This window comes from Crocuta crocuta, unplaced genomic scaffold (assembly GCF_008692635.1).
Source record: "Crocuta crocuta isolate KB4526 unplaced genomic scaffold, BGI_CrCroc_1.0 scaffold1133, whole genome shotgun sequence".
NCBI classification, from domain to species: Eukaryota; Metazoa; Chordata; class Mammalia; order Carnivora; family Hyaenidae; genus Crocuta; species Crocuta crocuta.
The window spans coordinates 378,066-386,059 of NW_027530366.1; positions in this window are offsets into that span (position 1 = coordinate 378,066).

Here is a 7,994-nt window from a genome sequence, read left to right on the forward strand (position 1 = left end):
TGTGGCCTGGGAAAAACCATACCAAGAGATACTCCTGACCCCAAAGGTGCCCCAAAGTTCCATTTTCTTCCATGCCAACCAGCCTGAGCCTTCTTCCTGCCCCAGCCCTTCTCCATGACAGTCCAAACTGCTTAAAGCCAGGTTGCTTCAGCCAAACACCCTGAAGAGCACTATGGTGAGGGGGGCTGAGGTCAAGAGGGAACCTTGGAAGGGGAATAAGCATCGGCTAGGTCTTCCTCTTGGGAGGAAAGAGCAGGACACCAGGCCAGTGGCCTGCCTCCCAGGGTGTTCTTACTCAGTGTGGAGGGTGAGGGTCTAATCTGCATTTGGGACAAAGCCTACCCAGTGCTTGAGTGTTGTTGTCATGGAGACTCAGAAAGGTGTTATTAGCATCTTTTCAACTCACTGGCCCTGTGTGGTCCGGTCCCGTGAAATCTTAGCAGTAGCGCACCATCACCCTGGCAACCCATTAGCCTAGTGTTGTTACCATGGAAACCTCTGCAAGGTCGATCAGCCTAGAACTTCCCGGAGGAGATGTGTGCTGGGGGATCCACCCATAGTGGTGCACACTCCGTAGGACTCCCAATCGACAATGACCCACTCCATGGACACGGAAGGTAGTTTAGGATGTTTTCTGGAGTGAGCTCAGAGTCGGTGAGATTGGAAAGAATTTGGCCCAGAAAAGTGGCAGGCTATGCCTCATTACCATTGAAATGCTGCTTTTAAGGATCTCAAAGCACAATGCAAAAGTAACTCTTCCAGGAGATTGAGGCTGGCAGGAAAGGGGACTGCGAGTCTGTCTTTCATTCACTTTTCCATTTATTCATTCAGCATTTATTGACTGCCTATGAATACAATGGGCACTGTATGTTCTGGGCTCTAACTATCAGAATAGCTGATCACTCATCTTACTTCCTGCTTCAGTCTCCATTTGAGGAGAAAGTGTTGACATGCCAAAGAGAATAAGATCAAAGGGTCTGGGTGTGTGTGGGAGGTGGGGTACAGGGAGAATATTTGCTTTCTATAGTCTTCTGTTTTTAGCCTACCCCTTGCTTGAGTCTTCAGGGAACTGGGATGTTCGTGTGGTCTGGATCACCAAAGGCTTGCAGGGAGATTCGAGCAGCCACAGCTGTGTGATGTCAGAACAGACTACCTTGAGAAGTGATGAGCTCTCCATCCCTGGAAGTATGCAAGGGAGGCAAAACAACTGCCCAGTGAAGACTGTAGAAATCATAGAGCAGAATGATTAAGAGCACTGATTCTGGAGCCAGACTTCCAAGATTCAAATCTTGTCCCAATTGACTAGCTCTGTGCCTTTCGGCAATTTACTTAAGCTTATTTAGCCACAGTTTCCTCATCTGCAAAATGGGGATGATAAGAGTTTCTACCTCATGGGGTTGTTGTGGGGATTAAATGAGTATAATTTATATAAAGCACTTAGNGCAAAGTGCTTTAAGAATAAGTGTCTTGGGGTGCCTGGGTGGCTCAGCCGGTTAGGCGTCCAACTTCGGCTCAGGTCATGATCTTACAGTTCGTAGGTTCGAGCCCCACGTCGGGCTCTGTGCTAACAGCCAGCTCAGAGCTTGGAGCCTGTTTCGGATTCTGTATCTCCCTCTCTCTCTGACCCTTCCCTGCTCACGCTGCCTTTCTCTCTCTCTCTCTCTCTCTCTCAGAAATAAATAAAAATATTTAAAAAAAAAGAATAAGTGATTAATTAAGCCTCAAAACAACTCAAGAGGTACAATTATCATCCTCATGTTATAGATACAGGAGGTGAAGCTCAGAGGGGTAGAGCGAAGCGGCTACCAAGTGGGGCAGCTTCCCTTCTATCACACCATCTTGCAATCCCCAGGACATGTGGGGAGGACAGAAGTTGGAAAAGGCAACCCATGGGGCAGCCAGAGGAGTCTTGCCCAGCTGTGGCCTGTGGAAAACAGCTCCCACTGTTTGTGTTTCTCTAAGGAAGAGCTGAGGTTACAGCTCAGGGAGCAGAAGAAGGTGTTTCCTAGAAATGCTGTGGGTGTGGCTGGAGTGCCTCACCTATGGGCAAAGGACAAAGCTAGGCCTGCTCCTCAGCATTCACTTGAATGTGAACTTGAATCCTCCAGAGCTCCCCTAACTCTGAGCTTACTCAGAAAGCAGGGCCTTTGGGCAAAGTCCAAAGGAGTCATTAGACTCTGATCTGATACTTCTGAACCCAACTTAATGGCTCCAGTATTTGACCCATGGTCGAAGGACTCATCAGGGAATTTGGCCTGCTGAGACTAGAAAGGTGGACTAGTGTTTTCATGCCATTTGGAGGGGTGATGAAGAAGGGCTTTTTTTTTTTTAACCCTTCTTCTCANTCTCCTGAAGCTCCAGGTTAAAAAAAATATCTATATATATATCACCTGGAATTGTGGGAAGTGGATGGGGTGACATCAAAAATCTTTAATGATCAGCAGCAACTGATCAGAATGCTTGTAGGCCAGAAATGCCTAGGAAGGCTGGACTAGCCCATGGAGGAAAAGAGCAGCCCAAGGTTGGGCCTTGGCAGGGGTGGGGTGTTCCTTTAGGCCTCTCCCATGAGCACATGCAGAAATCAGATTTGCTTATTGCCTCCAGAGGCTATGAGATTCTGCCCAGTAACTGTGAGGGTGTAGGTGTGTACCTGCTAGCAGGGAGCTCTGGCAGGGACAGAGAAATGTCCCTTGAGGGGCACCTGGGTGGCATAGTCGGTTAAGCATCTGACTTTGGCTCAGGTCTGCTGTCAGCGTGGAGCCTGCTCTGGATCCTCTGTCCCACTCTCTCTCTGCCCTTCTCCCGATTGCATGTGCTCTCTCTCTCTCTCAAAATAAATAAACTTAAAAAAAAGTTATTTGGGACAGCCCAAGAGCCAGATAGCCTTAAACCACCCTGTATGGATGCAGACAGGTCCCGGCTTGGACTTAGAGGGCCAGCGGCTGCCTTTTGCAACCACAAGCTGGATAACTTCACCCCTGGTGCCCCCGGGTGGCAGCTCCTCTTCCTTCCTGACCCACAGAGCATGCACAAGCACGGTTAGCATGCACACTGTCTAGTACAGTAGACACATTGCAGCAAATATACATACCTGCCCCAGTCAGTGTTCACACACACAGCCCACCTACACTCATGACCTGTAGATACACCCTTCTACCCTCACACCCTCGTAAGTCATGGGACTATATTCACGCCGACAAAATCATTCATAGACTCAGAACTGTGCAGCAGAAGCAGCTACAAGAGTCAGCTCTGAATACCTTTAATCAGCCTCCCCTCCACACACACCTTGGTCTTTGTTCTTCCTCACACTTCTAAACAGGACAGATGAGCTGACCTGGGAAGCTTCCCTTTCATGGTCTCAGCCAAGGCCTTGCTCAGACAGGAAGAAGTTCCTGCATTCCCCAGGATCAGCCAGCAGGGGGCACCCTCTCACACCACACAGAATTTCACCCAAAGACTAAGCGGCCTGGAGAAGAAAAGGCGGCAAAGCCAAAGGAAAGTGGAACATCTAATAAGTTTTCAAAGTACCTCTCCAGCCTGCAACTGACCTAGGTGCACCCAGCCACCCACTCCTGTGGGTGGGAGCCTCAATCCCTCCCACACAGCTGGTGAAAGTGATAGAGCATGGGGCAAGTTCTCAGAAGAAGTACAAGGCAGGCCAGTGCTCTAGCTGGGCCCAGCCAAGAGCCTGGAAGAGAACCAGCCAGCACACAGGAGTTGAATGGAATCTCTCATCTTGCACGTCACGGCCCCTCTCAGGACCCATTCCCTGTCTGTGAAATGGGTTTAAGAATAAATCACATTTGCTCACTCCCTTCTTGGCACTTGGACTCAAGCAGCATGCTCCCTCTGCCAGGAATTCCTTTTCTCCTGCTTAACCTCTACTAACCCTGAGGTCTCAGCTCCTGCTGCTTCTCAAGGAAGCCTCTCTGGACCCCTCCTTGACTAGACTGCCATAGACTCTGTCTGTGATCAATGCCCTGGAGTTCTGTGCTTTGCCCCAGAGACTTTACCACAGTCAAAGTCTGACATTTCTTGTGATTTTTGAATAACATCAGATCTCCCTCACCAGGTTGCAAGGAAAGTGGCACATAATGGGCACTCAACCATTTGTTGAATGTTGGGAAGTGAATTTCTATCATACTTAGCAGATGACAAAGCACTTTCCAGGGAAAACTGGGCAACCTGGAAATTAGGCATTTTTCTCCCAGTTCACACAAGCATGGCATTCTTTCGTGTACTAAACACTTTAACTTCAAAAACATTTCCACTTCATTTGAGCCTTACTACAAGCCAGTGGGGAAGCTACGGATTATGATTTCTATTTTAGATACAATAAAACTGAGACCTAGGAGGGTGGAGTGACCCAGGCTTAGTACTTAGAGTGGCCAGGATTTTTTTTTCCAGATCCCATGCTGAAAACCATAATCATTATATTCCCTGGCCATCACCGTGGGCATTGTCACCTCCATTGTGGTTATAGCCATGCTCAGTCTGACGAGACAATGTATGGTTGGCAAGTGCATAGGCTTAGCAGGAAGACAAGTCTGGGTTCCCATCTGGGCATCACCTGCCATGACTTTTAGGGTAGAGGAACATCCTGTAAGGTTTCCTGGGGGAAGCCCAGTTGGCTGGCACTTGAAGGACTGTGAGAATTTGGGGAGGCAGAGCACCAGGGAAAGGAAGTCTGGGTACACTAGACTAGAAGAGTACCAGGAAATGGGGGTTGGGTGACTTAGGTTGAGGCTTTCCCAGCTTCTGCTTCCTGAAAGCTGTGTATGAAGCTCAGTCCTGCACAGCTCCTGCTGACGCTGAGGAGGCAGCCAGGGGTATAGAAAGCACTGTGGGAGCCACAGGCAGCAAGGGCTGTCGCACTCTCCCCACACACCTTTCCCTTGAGCCTCCCAGAAGCAAAGTGAGGAACAGGTCTCCACTGTTGCTCCTGCTCATGAGGGTTCAGGGCAGGCAAAATGGGCTTTTCTTACACTTGGCTTCTGAAAGTGCCAGCACAGGTTGAGAGGAAACTTGCACAAGACACGGGACCTGAAACTTGATGGGCAATTTGGGAGAAGAGATGGGGTGGAGAGGACTTTGGAGCTGAGCTGGGAGGTAGTCCAGAGTCAGGCGGGGAAGGAAGGAGATCAGACAGGAACTCCTGGCAAAACTAGCATCTGCGATCTCTGAGTGATGGAGGTGGAGAGCTGAGTGGTGAGCCTTCCCTCATGAGACCCCTCGTCCAGCTCTTCTCTACCCCTGTGTGACCCTTCCCCCTGCTTTGTGTATCTTCCTTTACCTTTCCCCACTGACCACAGTTCTCTGAAGGAGGCAAGAGAACTCCGGGCTCTGAGAAAGACTGGGGGCCTACAGACAGGGGGATGAAGCCTCATACCTATGCCCGGGTCACTGGCCCCTGTCCCCACACTTGCTGGGGAGGGAGCCAGAGACGGACTTTACAGAAAGGTGGGCTCTTCCAGAGAGGCAGCCTCCCATGGTGCAGAAGCAGCACTTGCGCTGTGTTGGGACCAGGGGAGCTAAAGTCCTCCCCAGAGAGAGAGGTGAGTGCCCCCCTTGACTGGATGCTTAGTGCTTTAACATTGCCTTTGCCTTATCTTAAAGTGCCTTCTCTTTCATTTTTACCTATCATAGAAGATCCTCAGATGAACTTGTCCTCTCTATGCCTCAGGTTCCTCAGCTACAAAATGGGTCTGTGATGGAGACTGAGCCAGGGCGGGTGATGTGCCAACAGTGCGTGGCCCATAGGAAGTGTTCTCTGCACGTTTGTGAGCACCATCTAGCTATGTACCTTAAAGTGGGGCACTTTCCTTTCTGAGTCCCACTTTCTTCATCTGAAATTAAAGGAGTTTGGGGGCCTGAATGACCTCCCAGTCGCCTGCCAGCTTTGTTCTTCTAGAGTTCTATATGTCTGAGGTAGGAAGAGCAGAGAGATTATTGTGCTATGATAATAGGTGAGCGGGGAAGGGGGCAGCCCAAAAGATGAACTAACCTGCCAGGAGTCACACAGCCAGTTACTGGCCAAGCTGAGGTTAGGATACGGAGTGCCAAACCTCTAGTTTCAGGCCATTGGGCACCCTGCCAGTTCTTGAGCACCCAGGGAAGGTCAGAAAGCATTTTGTTTGCACAATGACAGAAGTATGAGATAGAGGTTATGGCAGCCTCTGGGACCAAGAGAAGCTTGTGCAGACCCACATAATCCAGTACTGGCCTTCATGACTTGCCAAGGTTCCCATTTCTTGCCATATGCCCATTTCTTCTTCCAGAGCTCCTCCCTGGATTCTCTCTGGAGGGTGCCTAAAGCATCCGCACTGTTTGCTGGGACCCCTACCTCCCCTACCTAGAGTATGGCAGCTGACCCCCACTGAAGACAGAGCCAGGCTTGAGCCTTGACTGGCCAATTAGTAGCTCTGTGAATTTGAGCAAGGAACTTGACCTCCCTGAGCCAGTTTTCTCATCTATAAATTGGGATTATGATGGCTGCCCTGTCTGCTTGTCGGAGTTAGAGTGAGGCTTAACAGAGATAACATTAGCTCCCTCTAGTAAGCTTGTACCATGGACTGGGCACTGTGCCCAACACTTTCACTGCATCATCTCATTCGGACTTGACCATGGCGCTGAAAAGTAGACAAAGCATCCTGCCCAATTTGGAAACAGGGCTCACTGAGATCAAGACAGTGCCTCTAAATTCTCACTTAGTGAACTTAGTGAACAGCAGTGCTCGGGTTTGAACCCTAATCTGACCCAGGCTTCCCCTTCTACTGAAAGCCCTTAATTCTAGACCTTGCTGTAGAATGTAAGTCTTCTCCACGGGCCCCAGGCAAGGGTCCAAGGGCTGAAATGACACATGGTTCAGCAAATTGTGACCTGCCACCCGTTTTTATAAATAAAGTTTTGTTGAAACACAGCCACAACCATTCATTTACATTTTGCCTATGGCTATTTTTGCAACAGCTGACTGGGGTAGTTGAGACCAAGATGGAGTGGCCCTGCAAAGTCAAAAATGCTATCCAGCCCTTTACAGAAAAAGTTTGTTAACCCTTGATTTGAAACATTCGAGGAAATGTTCTGGATGAGGCTCTGGCCTTTGGCAATGAGAGAAGCCCCTTGCTGGGCTACCTTTGTGAGCACTGGCCAATTACATGGGGAGCGTGGACTTTTCAAAGGAGCTCTGGAGATGGGGTTGCTGGGTAGCTCAGCTGGTTGAACGTCAGACTCTTGATTTCGGCTCAAGTCATGATCTCACAGTGTCATGGGTTCGAGCCCCACGTTGAGATTTACACTGATAGTATGGAGCCTGCTTGGGATTCTGTCTTCCTCTCTCTCTGCCCCTCCCCCCACTCTCACTGACCCAATCTCTCTTCAAAATAAAATAAATAAACTTTTAAGTTTTAAAAGGAGCCCTGGAGAGGACTTCCATCTGAGGGTTCCAGAGACATGCTGGCTGAGTCTACAGCCTTCTAGGGCTGGGAGCAGAAGATAGTAAAAATTGTTCTGTGTAAATATGTCTTTATAATAAAGAGTTTAAAAAGATAGTAAGTCTTCTCTGTCATTCCCTTTGGAAGTTAGCTGGCCTAAGCTCACTCTGGTCTGAAAGAAACTTTGGATTGAGAAATTTCAGTTGAATAAGCTTTCGGCCTGAAAAAGAAAATTATATAAGCACTTCAGAATGGCTGCTTGCACCAGGCTGAGTAGTTCCCTCCGCAGTGGAGCCCAGCCCCAGTTGGTGGTACCAAGTCAGCCGGGGGCTTTTGGGAGAGTCTGAAATGTTAGGCTTCAGAAGATTGTGGCTCATTTTAGCAGACACCTGGGGTCCTCGAAAGCCATGGGTGGTCTGGGTCTGTTTGCCTCCCTAATCTCTGTTGTTGCAGAAGCTGCCTAATTTCCAGGTGGATTTGTTGTTTTTCAAGTTCTCTGTCCCCCACCTCCACCCTTCAACCTCTCAGTTGATGACTTCTGGTCCAGAGAAGTGAACCCCT